Source organism: Nematostella vectensis, chromosome 11 (assembly GCF_932526225.1).
Source record: "Nematostella vectensis chromosome 11, jaNemVect1.1, whole genome shotgun sequence".
Taxonomy (NCBI): domain Eukaryota; kingdom Metazoa; phylum Cnidaria; class Anthozoa; order Actiniaria; family Edwardsiidae; genus Nematostella; species Nematostella vectensis.
The window spans coordinates 15,612,191-15,625,483 of NC_064044.1; the positions used below are offsets into that span (position 1 = coordinate 15,612,191).

The following is a 13,293-nucleotide window of genomic DNA, read 5'->3' on the forward strand; positions in this document are numbered from 1 at the left end:
GCGAGTGATAGAACGTTTGCCTGGCAGTCGTGTAAGAAAACACGTGGAGAGGGATTCGAGACTGACACCAATGACGGCTGCGCGGGCGACTGGGACTGTTATCCCTGAACTGAATTAATTTACTCCCAGTCCTAGTACTTCACCCCCAGCTCTTTCCGTGAACTAAAAAAAATTATCATTTTTCAATCCTTCCTTATGTCCCCGCAATAGCTGTCGCTAATGCCAGAGCAAACTCGGTAATGCCAAGGAGAACCATGAGTATGTCTATAGCAGAAGCATGATTGTGTAGTAATAATCCATGCATGATCACCATGGGGACGGTGATAAAACACGCCAAAAGTGTGAATCCTCTCAACGTACTGAACTGGCAAGATAAAAATAGTAATAATAATAATGATGATGATGATGATATAATAATTAATAATGATATGAGATGGTATAACATAATGCTAATGGGTGGATGGAGTTATACACTAGCGATGTCCATCACTGTCCTCGTTATTGTTTTTACTACCACCTTATCACCAATGTCACTACTGTTTATCATAATAATTATCATAACAATCACCGTCATCACAGCCATTATCATCTATTACCACTTCCACCATTATCATTATAACCATCATCATCATCATTTTCATCTTCATCATCATCTTCATTATCAGAACTACATCCATCCTTACCGTCACCGACTTAATACTCACCAAGCACTTATTTGGAGTGTTGTCATTTTTAACTCCGGCATATCCCAAAACGCCAGTGCCTATTGCCTGTTCAACACAATGACTTTAGTTAATGTGTTCAGTAGTTACAGTGGACGATACTGGATCGAACGATAAACTCGATCTTACGATAACGTACTCTTCTGCCATCGGAAATACCATGTAATCCCGGCGTAATCAATCAAAGGTTCAGCAATCGAACTCCATAGAAGAACCCTTATGTTAAATTGGTCGCTCGGGAAACCCGAGGAATTTCAGAGTAATTAATCGTACGAAATCGAACTCAATGCGTCATTTGCAGGGGTGGGGGAGCTCAAGATGGAGTTCAGTGACGAAACTTTGGGGATGGAGATTATCAAGGGGGTGGGGGCGCTATTTGAATAGCGCGAGTTAAGACTCCTTTTCGTTGGAAGCGATCATGCTGCATCACACAAGAACGGACCGGTCAGGGAGACTTCCACGTTGCTGAGTACCTGGATTGTAATTTTTCATGACATACAATTATTGTATTTATGCTTGCTTCATATAGTCAATAAGGCATAGTTCAAACGTCTTATTATCCATGTCACCCAGGCACAATCATCCCCTGGGGGTACCCCTTATATCTATGGCGGCCCGTACGAAGCAGCCCCACCCTACCCCGTGCTGGTACAACAACAGCGCTTAGTTCGGAGTCCTTGCCATGTGACAATGGGGCCACGGCTCATGGATAATACGACGTTTGAGCTTAGCCTAATTCAGACCTCGATATTTGACTTTTAATAAAACGGTTCATCCACTCATTCCTCTCGAATTCGTCCATTTATATTTTCTATTTTCATACCACCGATCTGAAAAGCAGGGGGGGGGCGGATAGTTCTGTATTGATTTTAGGTTCGACATATCGAGCTCGCCGAAAAATCATTTTTATTATGTTCGATTGGCATTTTGTTCGAATTTCTTCGATTGATCAAGCCCGGTAAAATGTGCAATGTATGTCTTTAATCTGAGGACATTCGATACAGCGGTATCCTCGATTTTATTCTCGACATAATTGCGCACCATTATCCTTCACCATTATATCAACGCCTGGGAGAAGATTGATAGTCCGGGAGCCAGTGACTAGAAAAAACGATTTAAAAAAAAGAGTTCGGTTATTTGAGAGCTGAAGTTTTGACTTTCCTAAGTTAAAGTAATGTCAATGTATGTTCATTCACGGGTGGTAGTAGAGACTGTCTGTTGGGCCAACAAACCCAAATTATCACGTTTAAATTTACTCCTTTTCGCTCTGATGGCCGCCATCTTGGACCATTTTTATTAATGAGCTTAAAATGGCAGAGGCGAGATAAACTTCAATAAAGACGAGTATACATTGCTAAAGTGACGATCAAATCGGCAAACAAAACACATCTTTTCACGTTCAAAAGCGAACTTTAAAACGCTTAGATTTACGCCGCAGACAGCCATAAATGTCTCAGAGACTCAAATCTCATGCATAACAAAACTACTACCAGACAAATCCAAGTGCCTTAATAAATCCCTTAGATTACTGGCTGACTGCAACCAGCCTGAATGCTATTCAAGAACGATAGATAAACATTTCTAATTGCTTGATTCTGGTCAGCTTTGAAAAACAAAACTTTCAAGCAGTTTTATTTTGAAATCTGGCTTTCGAATCCTCAAAGCTCATTAATGACAGAATCGAAAACAACTATTACAAAGAGTTGAGAGAGTACCACGTTTCCATTAATACTGCTACCCCCAAAACTTATCGTCATTGTCATTCAAACAATCCTGCATGATAACATTTCGGTCAGCTTATGAGGTAAACCAACTCGCGTTTTAACCCCCTCTCTGAGCGCTGGCTCCCGGACTATGCACCGCGGATATCGCTCGATTAAGTATTTTAAAGTTTCATTGTAAACATTTCTATACACTTACTTATACACTAGTACTTACCCAACCGCCGACCCAGAGGCCAAACTGATGTTTCGGAAACCTTCTCTTATATTCCGACCATCATCTATCTTCTCCTCATCCAAAAAAGGAGTAAATGAATTTACCAACGCGAGAACGCCGACGATAAACATCAACGCGCCAACAACAATTTGTGCGATGCACAATCTGCGAATTACTTTCGCGTTGTACTGCATGGTAAATGGTAAGAGTCTTAGAATATATATTACGCAGCCGTTTTCGACACTCTTAACATGCCCGCTGGACAAGTTTTAAAGAGGAAACTTCAAATGCAAAATCATACAGAAACGACGTGCCCCAATCGTATAGCCAAGGCTTTATAATGCGGTATTCCTGTGGTGGTCTCATAGCAGTAATTAGAAAAAGAATGCTTTTTAGAAAGATTTATATCGCGCACATATTTATTTTTTTACACAAGTTTTCCTTAAGATCGGCCGAAAACCACTGGTGTTACTGACGGCGAAAAGCCTGCAAGTTGCCCGGCCTTTTATATCCCATTTTGTCACGTTGCCCAGGCACTTAGCCATTGGTGGACATGGACCTCACACAGACCCCACACGGACCCCACACGGACACGACACGGACCCCCACACGGACACGACACAGACCCCACACGGACACGACACGGACCCCACACAGACCCAACACGGACACGACACGGACCCCACACGGACACGACACAGACCCACACGAAGACGACACGAACCCCACACAGACCCAACACGGACACGACACGAACCCCACACGGACACGACACGGACCCACACAGACCCCACACAGACCCAACACAGACCCAACACGGACCCCACACAGACCCAACACAGACCCCACACGGACCCCACACAGACCCCACATGGACCCCACACAGACCCCACATGGACCCCACACAGACCCAACACAGACCCCACACGGACCCCACACGGACCCCACATGGACCCCACACGGACCTCACACGGACCCCACACGGAACCCACACGGAACCCACAATGATGATGATGATTACGTGAGAAATCCTGGATACGCGCCTGTTGCGTGAGGGCACCAAATCAAAGTTGGAGGCAGATTTGCATGATAACCACTTTCTCAAACACTCAAGCCTTTCCTTTGCCATTCCTCTTTCACTCTTTCTGGTTCCCGCTGATAACAGGATAATTAAATAGTAACTTTATTCAATTAGGGTAAACTTACATGAGCTTTGATAAACTATGTGCCTCTCCTTAAACTATAATTACACTTGAATAAAAATAAAAAGTTCGATAAATTATTTGTACTTCGAAAATAAAAGTGTAAGTTTTTTTTTTTTTGGTTTGGATCGGGTATTCGTACCAAGACGTAGGGGCCTAAAGTGGTGTGGTAGTGAGGTTGGTGTGATCATATGGTATGGTGATGTTGGAGGGTGATGGTGAAGGATGGCTAGTAAGATAGTGTAGAGTGGAGATGGTAGTAATGTAATTACGGTGAAAAGGTGGATTTGTTCGACTAGTAGGTGGTGGAGGGTGGTAGAAAGATAAAGTGGGACTATAGAATAGGTTGTGGTAGCGTGTGGTGGGCAGGCGAAAAAGAAAAAAATAATAATAATATGGTGTGGTGTGGAGATGGCTAATGGCTGTGTTGGTGGGAAAAAACCGGCACGGTGTATAGGCGAGAGCGGCGGCGAGGGGGATGTGGAGCAGATAAGGCCCAGAACTCAGCGTGATGGGTCTATGTGTTTTAAAATGGCGGTGGTGCGGAGGACGATCTAAAATCTGCGAGGTCACGGTGCAAATGTGGGTGATGATGTATTGTTATGATGTTAGGTGATCGTAAGGTGTTGGTTTGTGGGTAAGTAGGGTGGGTTATAGGGTGTGGTCGTTTGTAGTTGGGTTTTGTGCTTTTTGGTTTGGATCGGGTATTCGTACCAAGACGTAGGGGCCTAAAGTGGTGTGGTAGTGAGGTTGGTGTGATCATATGGTATGGTGATGTTGGAGGGTGATGGTGAAGGATGGCTAGTAAGATAGTGTAGAGTGGAGATGGTAGTAATGTAATTATGGTGAAAAGGTGGATTGGTTCGACTAGTAGGTGGTGGAGGGTGGTGAAAAGATAAAGTGGGACTATAGAATAGGTTGTGGTAGTGTGTGGTGGGCAGGCGAAAAAGAAAAAATAATAATATGGTGTGGTGTGGAGATGGCTAATGGCTGTGTTGGTGGGAAAAAACCGTGATGTAAGGTGTTGGTTTGTGGGTAGGTAGGGTGGGTCATAGGGTGTGGTAGTTTGTAGTTGGGTTTTGTGCTGTGGGGTAAATATTTGTATGGTTGGGGAGGGGGCTGTATGTAGGTGTTTGTAAGGGGGGGAAATTGGTTGTGGGGTAGTGTCTGGTGTAGGGTGTGGCTGGTTGGTGTGTTGTGGGTTGGTTGGTATAGTCGTAGGATGCTATGGTGTGTATGTGGTAGGCTATGTGTGGAGGGGTAGATGTGTGTGTGGTAGGAGCGGGGTTGGACTGTATGTAGGTTGTGGTGTTGGGGGGAGTGTTGGTTGTAGGACTAGTGGCTGCTGTAGGGTGTGGTTGGTTTGGTGTGTTGTAGGGTGAGTAGTGTTGTGGCCATGGGGGGGGGGGGAAGGGGTGTGTGGTTTTTGTGTTGGCAGGGGTCTGGCTTGTGTAGGGTGTGTAAGGTGTGTATATTTAAGGTGAGAGTGTAGAAAAGTGTGAGGGGGGGGGGAGGAAGTGTATGTGTTGGTGTGTGGGGCTTAGGTGGGTGTTGGTGTTGTGTTGGGGTTTTGAATAATCGTGGTGGGTTGTATGATGACGTGGTATGGGTGAAGTTGGTATGGGGCTGTTTGTGGGGTAAGGGATGAGGGGGTGCTTGTTGTGTGGTAGGTGGGTGGTTGGGTGCGGGTGATGCGAGTAGGGGGGTACTTGGGTGGTTAGCCAGTTATGAGGGGGGAGAGAAAGGGGGTTGTGACATGTATAGAGCTGGGTGGTAGTAGTGGGTAGGTATGTTGTGTGGTGAGGATAGAGTAAGATATAATTTGTGAGAGGGATGTGGGTATGTATGTGTTTGTACTATGTGTAGGAGGGAAGGTGGTTGTAGGCGGGGTGGTTGTGTGTTTTTTGGGGCGTGTGGTGTTGGGGGAGTGGGGTAGTGTAAGGGTCTGTATGCCTAGGGGTGGTGGTAGTGGCATGTTGGGGTGTAGTTGAGGTGTGTAGGTGGGGTAAGGGGTGTGGGGTGCAGGGGAGGAGTGTGCTAGTGGTGTGAGGTGGGTGTGGGAGGGTGTGGGTAGTAGGGCGCGTTTAGTGGTAGATGTGGGGAGGAGGGCTGGGCGGTGAGGTGTGGTGGGAGTGGGTGCGGCGGGGGTGTGGGTAGTGGAGGGTTTGGGGGGTGAGGTGTGTTAGTGTGGGAGTAGGTGGTTAGTGTGGCGGTGTGGTGGGGGGGGGGGGTCGGGGCGTGGAGGTGTGGGAGGGGGTACGTCTTGGGATCACAGATTGTGATACAGCACTTTCCCCGTATGGTACATAATTTTTTGGTTTGGATCGGGTATTCGTACCAAGAAGTAGGGGCCTAAAGTGGTGTGGTAGTGAGGTGGGTGTAATCGTATGGTATGGTGATGTTGGATGGTGATGGTGAGGGATGGCTAGTAAGGTAATGTGGAGTGGAGATGGTAGTAATGTAATTACGGTGGAAAGGTGGATAGGTTAGACTAGTAGGTGGTGGAGGGTGGTTGAAAGATAAAGTGGGTTTTTTGGTTTGGATCGGGTATTCGTACCAAGACGTAGGGGCCTAAAGTGGTGTGGTAGTGAGGTGGGTGTAATCGTATGGTATGGTGATGTTGGAGGGTGATGGTGAGGGATGGCTAGTAAGGTAATGTGGAGTGGAGATGGTAGTAATGTAATTACGGTGGGGAGGTGGATAGGTTAGACTAGTAGGTGGTGGAGGGTGGTGGAAAGATAAAGTGGGACTATAGAATAGGTTGTGGTAGTGTGTGGTGGGTAGGTGAAAAAGAAAAAAATAGTAATAATATGGTGTGGTATGGAGATGGCTAATGGCTGTGTTGGTGGGGGAAAAAATTGGTATGGTGTATAGGTAAGAGTGGTGGTGAGGGAGATGTGGAGTAGGTGTAGTTGTGGGAACTATTAGGTATGAAATAGTATATCATGATCGTTACTATGACAATATGGAGTATGAATATAATGCCTAAATGATGTAAAAAATGAACAGGAAATATGTCCAAAAGGTGTCAAAAAATCCACCAAAAATAATAGAATAGTTTACGTTACAGCGGAAGTAATTGTAAAATAAATTGTAGCGCAGAAATATTATAAGAAATAATATAATGAGACTAAAGAAAACAAAGAAAACTGACTTTTTGGTTTGGATCGGGTATTCGTACCAAGACGTAGGGGCCTAAAGTGGTGTGGTAGTGAGGTGGGTGTAATCGTATGGTATGGTGATGTTGGAGGGTGATGGTGAGGGATGGCTAGTAAGGTGATGTGGAGTGGAGATGGTGGTAATGTAATTACGTTGGGGAGGTGGATAGGTAAGACTAGTAGGTGGTGGAGGGTGGTGGAAAGATAAAGTGGGACTATAGAATAGGTTGTGGTAGTGTGTGGTGGGTAGGTGAAAAAGAAAAAATTAGTAATAATATGGTGTGGTATGGAGATGGCTAATGGCTGTGTTGGTGGGGAAAAAATTGGTATGGTGTATAGGTAAGAGTGGTGGTGAGGGAGATGTGGAGTAGGTGTAGTTGTGGGGACTATTAGGTATGAAATAGTGTATCATGATCGTTACTATGACAATATGGAGTATGAATATAATGCCTAAATGATGTAAAAAACGAACAGGAAATATGTACAAAAGGTGTCAAAAAATCCACCAAAAATAATAGAATAGTTTCTGTTACAGCGAAAGTAATTGTAAAATAAATTGTAGCGCAGAAATATTATAAGAAATAATATAATGAGACTAAAGAAAACAAAGAAAACTGACTTTTTGGTTTGGATCGGGTATTCGTACCAAGACGTAGGGGCCTAAAGTGGTGTGGTAGTGAGGTGGGTGTAATCGTATGGTATGGTGATGTTGGAGGGTGATGGTGAGGGATGGCTAGTAAGGTGATGTGGAGTGGAGATGGTGGTAATGTAATTACGTTGGGGAGGTGGATAGGTAAGACTAGTAGGTGGTGGAGGGTGGTGGAAAGATAAAGTGGGACTATAGAATAGGTTGTGGTAGTGTGTGGTGGGTAGGTGAAAAAGAAAAAATTAGTAATAATATGGTGTGGTATGGAGATGGCTAATGGCTGTGTTGGTGGGGAAAAAATTGGTATGGTGTATAGGTAAGAGTGGTGGTGAGGGAGATGTGGAGTAGGTGTAGTTGTGGGGACTATTAGGTATGAAATAGTGTATCATGATCGTTACTATGACAATATGGAGTATGAATATAATGCCTAAATGATGTAAAAAACGAACAGGAAATATGTACAAAAGGTGTCAAAAAATCCACCAAAAATAATAGAATAGTTTCTGTTACAGCGAAAGTAATTGTAAAATAAATTGTAGCGCAGAAATATTATAAGAAATAATATAATGAGACTAAAGAAAACAAAGAAAACTAACTTTTATGGGTTAAGAATAGAACGGAAGTGACGTAGCACTAATGCATATACGGTAAGTTAATTATGCGACCAAATTTAGAACGAACTAACGCTTTGACACAAGCCGATGCGTTACCATGAAATAGATAAGTTCACGTGAATGATGCGAATTTGCACGGAAAATATGTGTATTGATGGAGTTACATGAAAGACAAAGGGTTCTAACAGCGATGGCAAAAGGTTAGAGTGTAGAATGATGCCGCACGGCTTTTTGGTTTGGATCGGGTATTCGTACCAAGACGTAGGGGCCTAAAGTGGTGTGGTAGTGAGTTGGGTGTAATCGTATGGTATGGTGATGTTGGAGGGTGATGGTGAGGGATGGCTAGTAAGGTAATGTGGAGTGGAGATGGTAGTAATGTAATTACGGTGGGGAGGTGGATAGGTTAGGCTAGTAGGTGGTGGATGGTGGTGGAAAGATAAAGTGGGACTATAGAATAGGTTGTGGTAGTGTGTGGTGGGTAGGTGAAAAAGAAAAAATTAGTAATAATATGGTGTGGTATGGAGATGGCTAATGGCTGTGTTGGTGGGGGAAAAAATTGGTATGGTGTATAGGTAAGAGTGGTGGTGAGGGAGATGTGGAGTAGGTGTAGTTGTGGGAACTATTAGGTATGAAATAGTATATCATGATCGTTACTATGACAATATGGAGTATGAATATAATGCCTAAATGATGTAAAAAATGGACAGGAAATATGTCCAAAAGGTGTCGAAAAATCCACCAAAAATAATAGAATAGTTTACGTTACAGCGGAAGTAATTGTAAAATAAATTGTAGCGCAGAAATATTATAAGAAATAATATAATGAGACTAAAGAAAACAAAGAAAACTGACTTTTTGGTTTGGATCGGGTATTCGTACCAAGACGTAGGGGCCTAAAGTGGTGTGGTAGTGAGGTGGGTGTAATCGTATGGTATGGTGATGTTGGAGGGTGATGGTGAGGGATGGCTAGTAAGGTGATGTGGAGTGGAGATGGTGGTAATGTAATTACGGTGGGGAGGTGGATAGGTAAGACTAGTAGGTGGTGGAGGGTGGTGGAAAGATAGAGTGGGACTATAGAATAGGTTGTGGTAGTGTGTGGTGGGTAGGTGAAAAAGAAAAAATTAGTAATAATATGGTGTGGTATGGAGATGGCTAATGGCTGTGTTGGTGGGGGAAAAAATTGGTATGGTGTATAGGTAAGAGTGGTGGTGAGGGAGATGTGGAGTAGGTGTAGTTGTGGGGACTATTAGGTATGAAATAGTGTATCATGATCGTTACTATGACAATATGGAGTATGAGTATAATGCCTAAATGATGTAAAAAATGAACAGGAAATATGTACAAAAGGTGTCAAAAAATTCACCAAAAATAATAGAATAGTTTCTGTTACAGCGAAAGTAATTGTAAAATAAATTGTAGCGCAGAAATATAATAAGAAATAATATAATGAGACTAAAGAAAACAAAGAAAACTAACTTTAATGGGTTAAGAATAGAACGGAAGTGACGTAGCAATAATGCATATACGGTAAGTTAATTATGCGACCAAATTTAGAACGAACTAACGCTTTGACACAAGCCGATGCGTTACCATGAAATAGATAAGTACACGTGAATGATGCGAATTTGCACGGAAAATATGTGTATTGATGGAGTTACATGAAAGACAAAGGGTACTAACAGCGATGGCAAAAGGTTAGAGTGTAGAATGATGCCGCACGTGTAATAGGAACGGAGATAATTGCTTGTTTAAACTCGAGTGACCTCGTTCCTGACCCGATGAGTGAACTGTTAGTAAAGCAATTCACAAAGCAGAAACTAGCTTGGAGTTGTGTATAAGAACAAAATAATTCTCCAGAAAAGAATGTAAAACAGATCAAACAGATCCCCCCCATTCATAATGAGGTCGTATGTGTTATAGGAACGGAGATAATTGTTTGCTAAAACTCGAGTGGCATCGTGCCTGATACGATGAATAAATTGTAAGTGAAGCAATTAACAAAGCGGAAACCAGCTTAAAAATGTGTGTCGGAACAAAATCATACTACAGGAAAGAATGTAAATAAAAACTTAAATGATTGTAATAAACGGAGAAGTTATTGTGTAAGGTTATGTTCGGGTGGTTAAGATTATGGGTTATGAGACTACGGGTTAAGGTTGTTATGAGAGATGGGGTTGATAATAAAACGACATGAGAGTTATGAATGAAGGGTTTTTTTTGTTTAGTAGAGAGGGTGGTTAGTGAATATGGTATTATGTGGAGATTAAAACAGTTAAAATCGGAAGCTTGTTGCTAGTGTTGTGTAGCGGATGTGAAGGGGTGATGGCGGCTTAATAAAATCTGATAAAGGGGGATAATGTGAGTGTGAACAGAATGATAAGCAGGGATATTGTGAAAAGACTGTGTAGTGTTTATGGGAAAGTGTGTTGTGTGTAGGGTGGGAAAGTAATGTGTAGGATAAGGGAAAGAAAAGTGTTTGGATTGTAGGGAGGAAATGGTGAGTGGTAATGGGGAGGGTGAGGTATGTGTGGAGGTATGTATCTAATGAAGTGTGTAAATGGTATGACTGACAGGCGAAATTAAACAACAACAGAGACCGAATGAGTGTTGCGAAAACGCCGAGAAAAGATAAAAAATTCTGTAGCGGTGAAAGGGTGTATTGCGGACAATGGAAATTGATGCTAGTAAAACGGCAAGAAGAAGATGAAGTAGGGGCGCGGGAGGCGGCAAAGGGAGCGCGGTGAGAGTGGAGATGACGCTGAAACGTTAACAAGACAGGAAGGATAGTTTTCCCCAGATGAAGCGATTATCGGTGGTAAGAGATAAGGGGAAAAGGCAAAGGCACGAAGAAAACAACCGGCATGTATACGCAAAATGGACATAACAAAATAAACCAATAAGACAAAAGTGTGTAGGTCATTTCAAAGAGCTCTGCGAAATGTAGAACTAAAGGCATGTAACGCCAACCAAGACTTCTCTTCAGGGGGCGAGGTCTGTTGGTTGGTCATATACGAACCTGGAGATGAAAGCGGGGGGACTTAGGCGAAAGCTAGGGGAAAACCGGCGATGATGGTGGGAGTAAAAGGGGAATAAACTAGGGAGACGATTCGTATATGAAGCGTGTTTCGAATGATAAGGCCCTCATCACCCGCCCCTACACGCTCGTTAGTAATGCCTCTAGTGAAGCGTGGTGCATGCAATTGCCAAACCTGTGTAGCGCCTGGCTCCGGCTGAGTACATGGCTTGGTCCGAGATGTGTATTCGCGGTTCTTGGATTGTCTGTCTTGCAGGTATACCGTATGTAGCGAAGTGAGGGGTTATGAGGGGATTGCGCTCGTGGTTAAACGGGTATTAGATGAAAATAGATATCACTGTTTCCGTTTTCGGTTATTGTACATCCGGGTATTTATTGAATTGGTTGCGGTTTGGTTTACAAAATGGGCTAGATACGGCGGATGAATACAACGAATGATTATGTTATTGTGCGGGAATATCATGGAAGTGTTCTGTGCTAGAAACTGAGGGGACTGCGCTCGTGGTTATACGAGTATTAGATGAAAATAGATGTCGCTGTTTCCGGTTTTGGCCATTGTACATCCGGGTATTTATTAAATTGGTTGTGGTTTGGTTAACAGAACCGGCAAAATATGGCGGATGAATAAAACTTTTTGGTATGGGTCGGGTATTCGTACCAAGACGTAGGGGCCTAAAGTGGTGTGGTAGTGAGGTGGGTGTGATCATATGGTATGGTAATGTTGGGGGGTGATGGTGAAGGATGGCTAGTAAGGCAATGCAGAGCGGAGATGGTAGTAATGTAATTACGGTGAAGAGGTGGATAGGTTAGACTAGTAGGTGGTGGAGGGTGGTGAAAAGGTAAAGTGGGACTATAGAATAGGTTGTGGTAGTGTGTGGTGGGTAGGTGAAAAAGAAAAGATAATAATAATGTGGTGTGGTGTGGAGATGGCTAATGGCTGTGTTGGTGGGTGAAAAAATTGGTATGGTGTATAGGTGAGAGTGGTTGTGAGGGGGATGTGGAGTAGAAAAGGCTTATAATAAAGTGTGATGGGTCTATGTGTTTTAAAATGGTGGTGGTGCGGGGGACGATTAAAATTTGTGAGGTTGTGGTATAAATGTGGGTGGTAATGTATCGTGATGTTAGGTGATCGTAAGGTGTTGGTTTGTGGGTAGGTAGGGTGGGTGATAGGGTGTGGTTGTTTGTAGTAGGGATTTGTGCTGTGGGGTGAATGTTTGTATGGTGTGGTGTTGGAGGGAGCGCTGGTTGTAGGACTAGTGGCTGCTGTAGGGTGTGGTTGGTTTGCTGTGTTGTAGGGTGAATAGTGTTGTGGCCATGGGAAGGGGGGGGTTGTGGTTTTTGTGTTGGCAGGGGTCTGGCTTGTATAGGGTGTGTTAGGTGTGTATGTTTTAGGTGAGAGTGTAGGAAAATGTGAGGGGGACACGGACACGACACGGACCCCACACAGACCCAACACGGACACGACACGGACCCCACACGGACACGACACAGACCCACACGAAGACGACACGAACCCCACACAGACCCAACACGGACACGACACGAACCCCACACGGACACGACACGGACCCACACAGACCCCACACAGACCCAACACAGACCCAACACGGACCCCACACAGACCCAACACAGACCCCACACGGACCCCACACAGACCCCACATGGACCCCACACAGACCCCACATGGACCCCACACAGACCCAACACAGACCCCACACGGACCCCACACGGACCCCACACAGACCCCACATGGACCCCACACGGACCTCACACGGACCCCACACGGAACCCACACGGAACCCACACGGAACCCACAATGATGATGATGATTACGTGAGAAATCCTGGATACGCGCCTGTTGCGTGAGGGCACCAAATCAAAGTTGGAGGCAGATTTGCATGATAACCACTTTCTCAAACACTCAAGCCTTTCCTTTGCCATTCCTCTTTCACTCTTTCTGGTTCCCGCTGATAACAGGA

At 44.2% G+C, this 13,293-nt stretch overlaps 1 long non-coding RNA gene across 1 annotated transcript; it reads right to left on the reverse strand.

Annotated features, from left to right (window-relative positions):
• Positions 1-661: 661 nt before the first annotated feature.
• Positions 662-3,269, reverse strand: LOC116609898. The gene is made up of 2 exons (XR_004293183.2): positions 2,661-3,269; positions 662-1,195 (listed from the first exon to the last, which is right to left on the reverse strand). It is a non-coding gene; the product is annotated as an uncharacterized LOC116609898 (long non-coding RNA).
• Between the last annotated feature and the right edge of the window lie 10,024 nt (positions 3,270-13,293).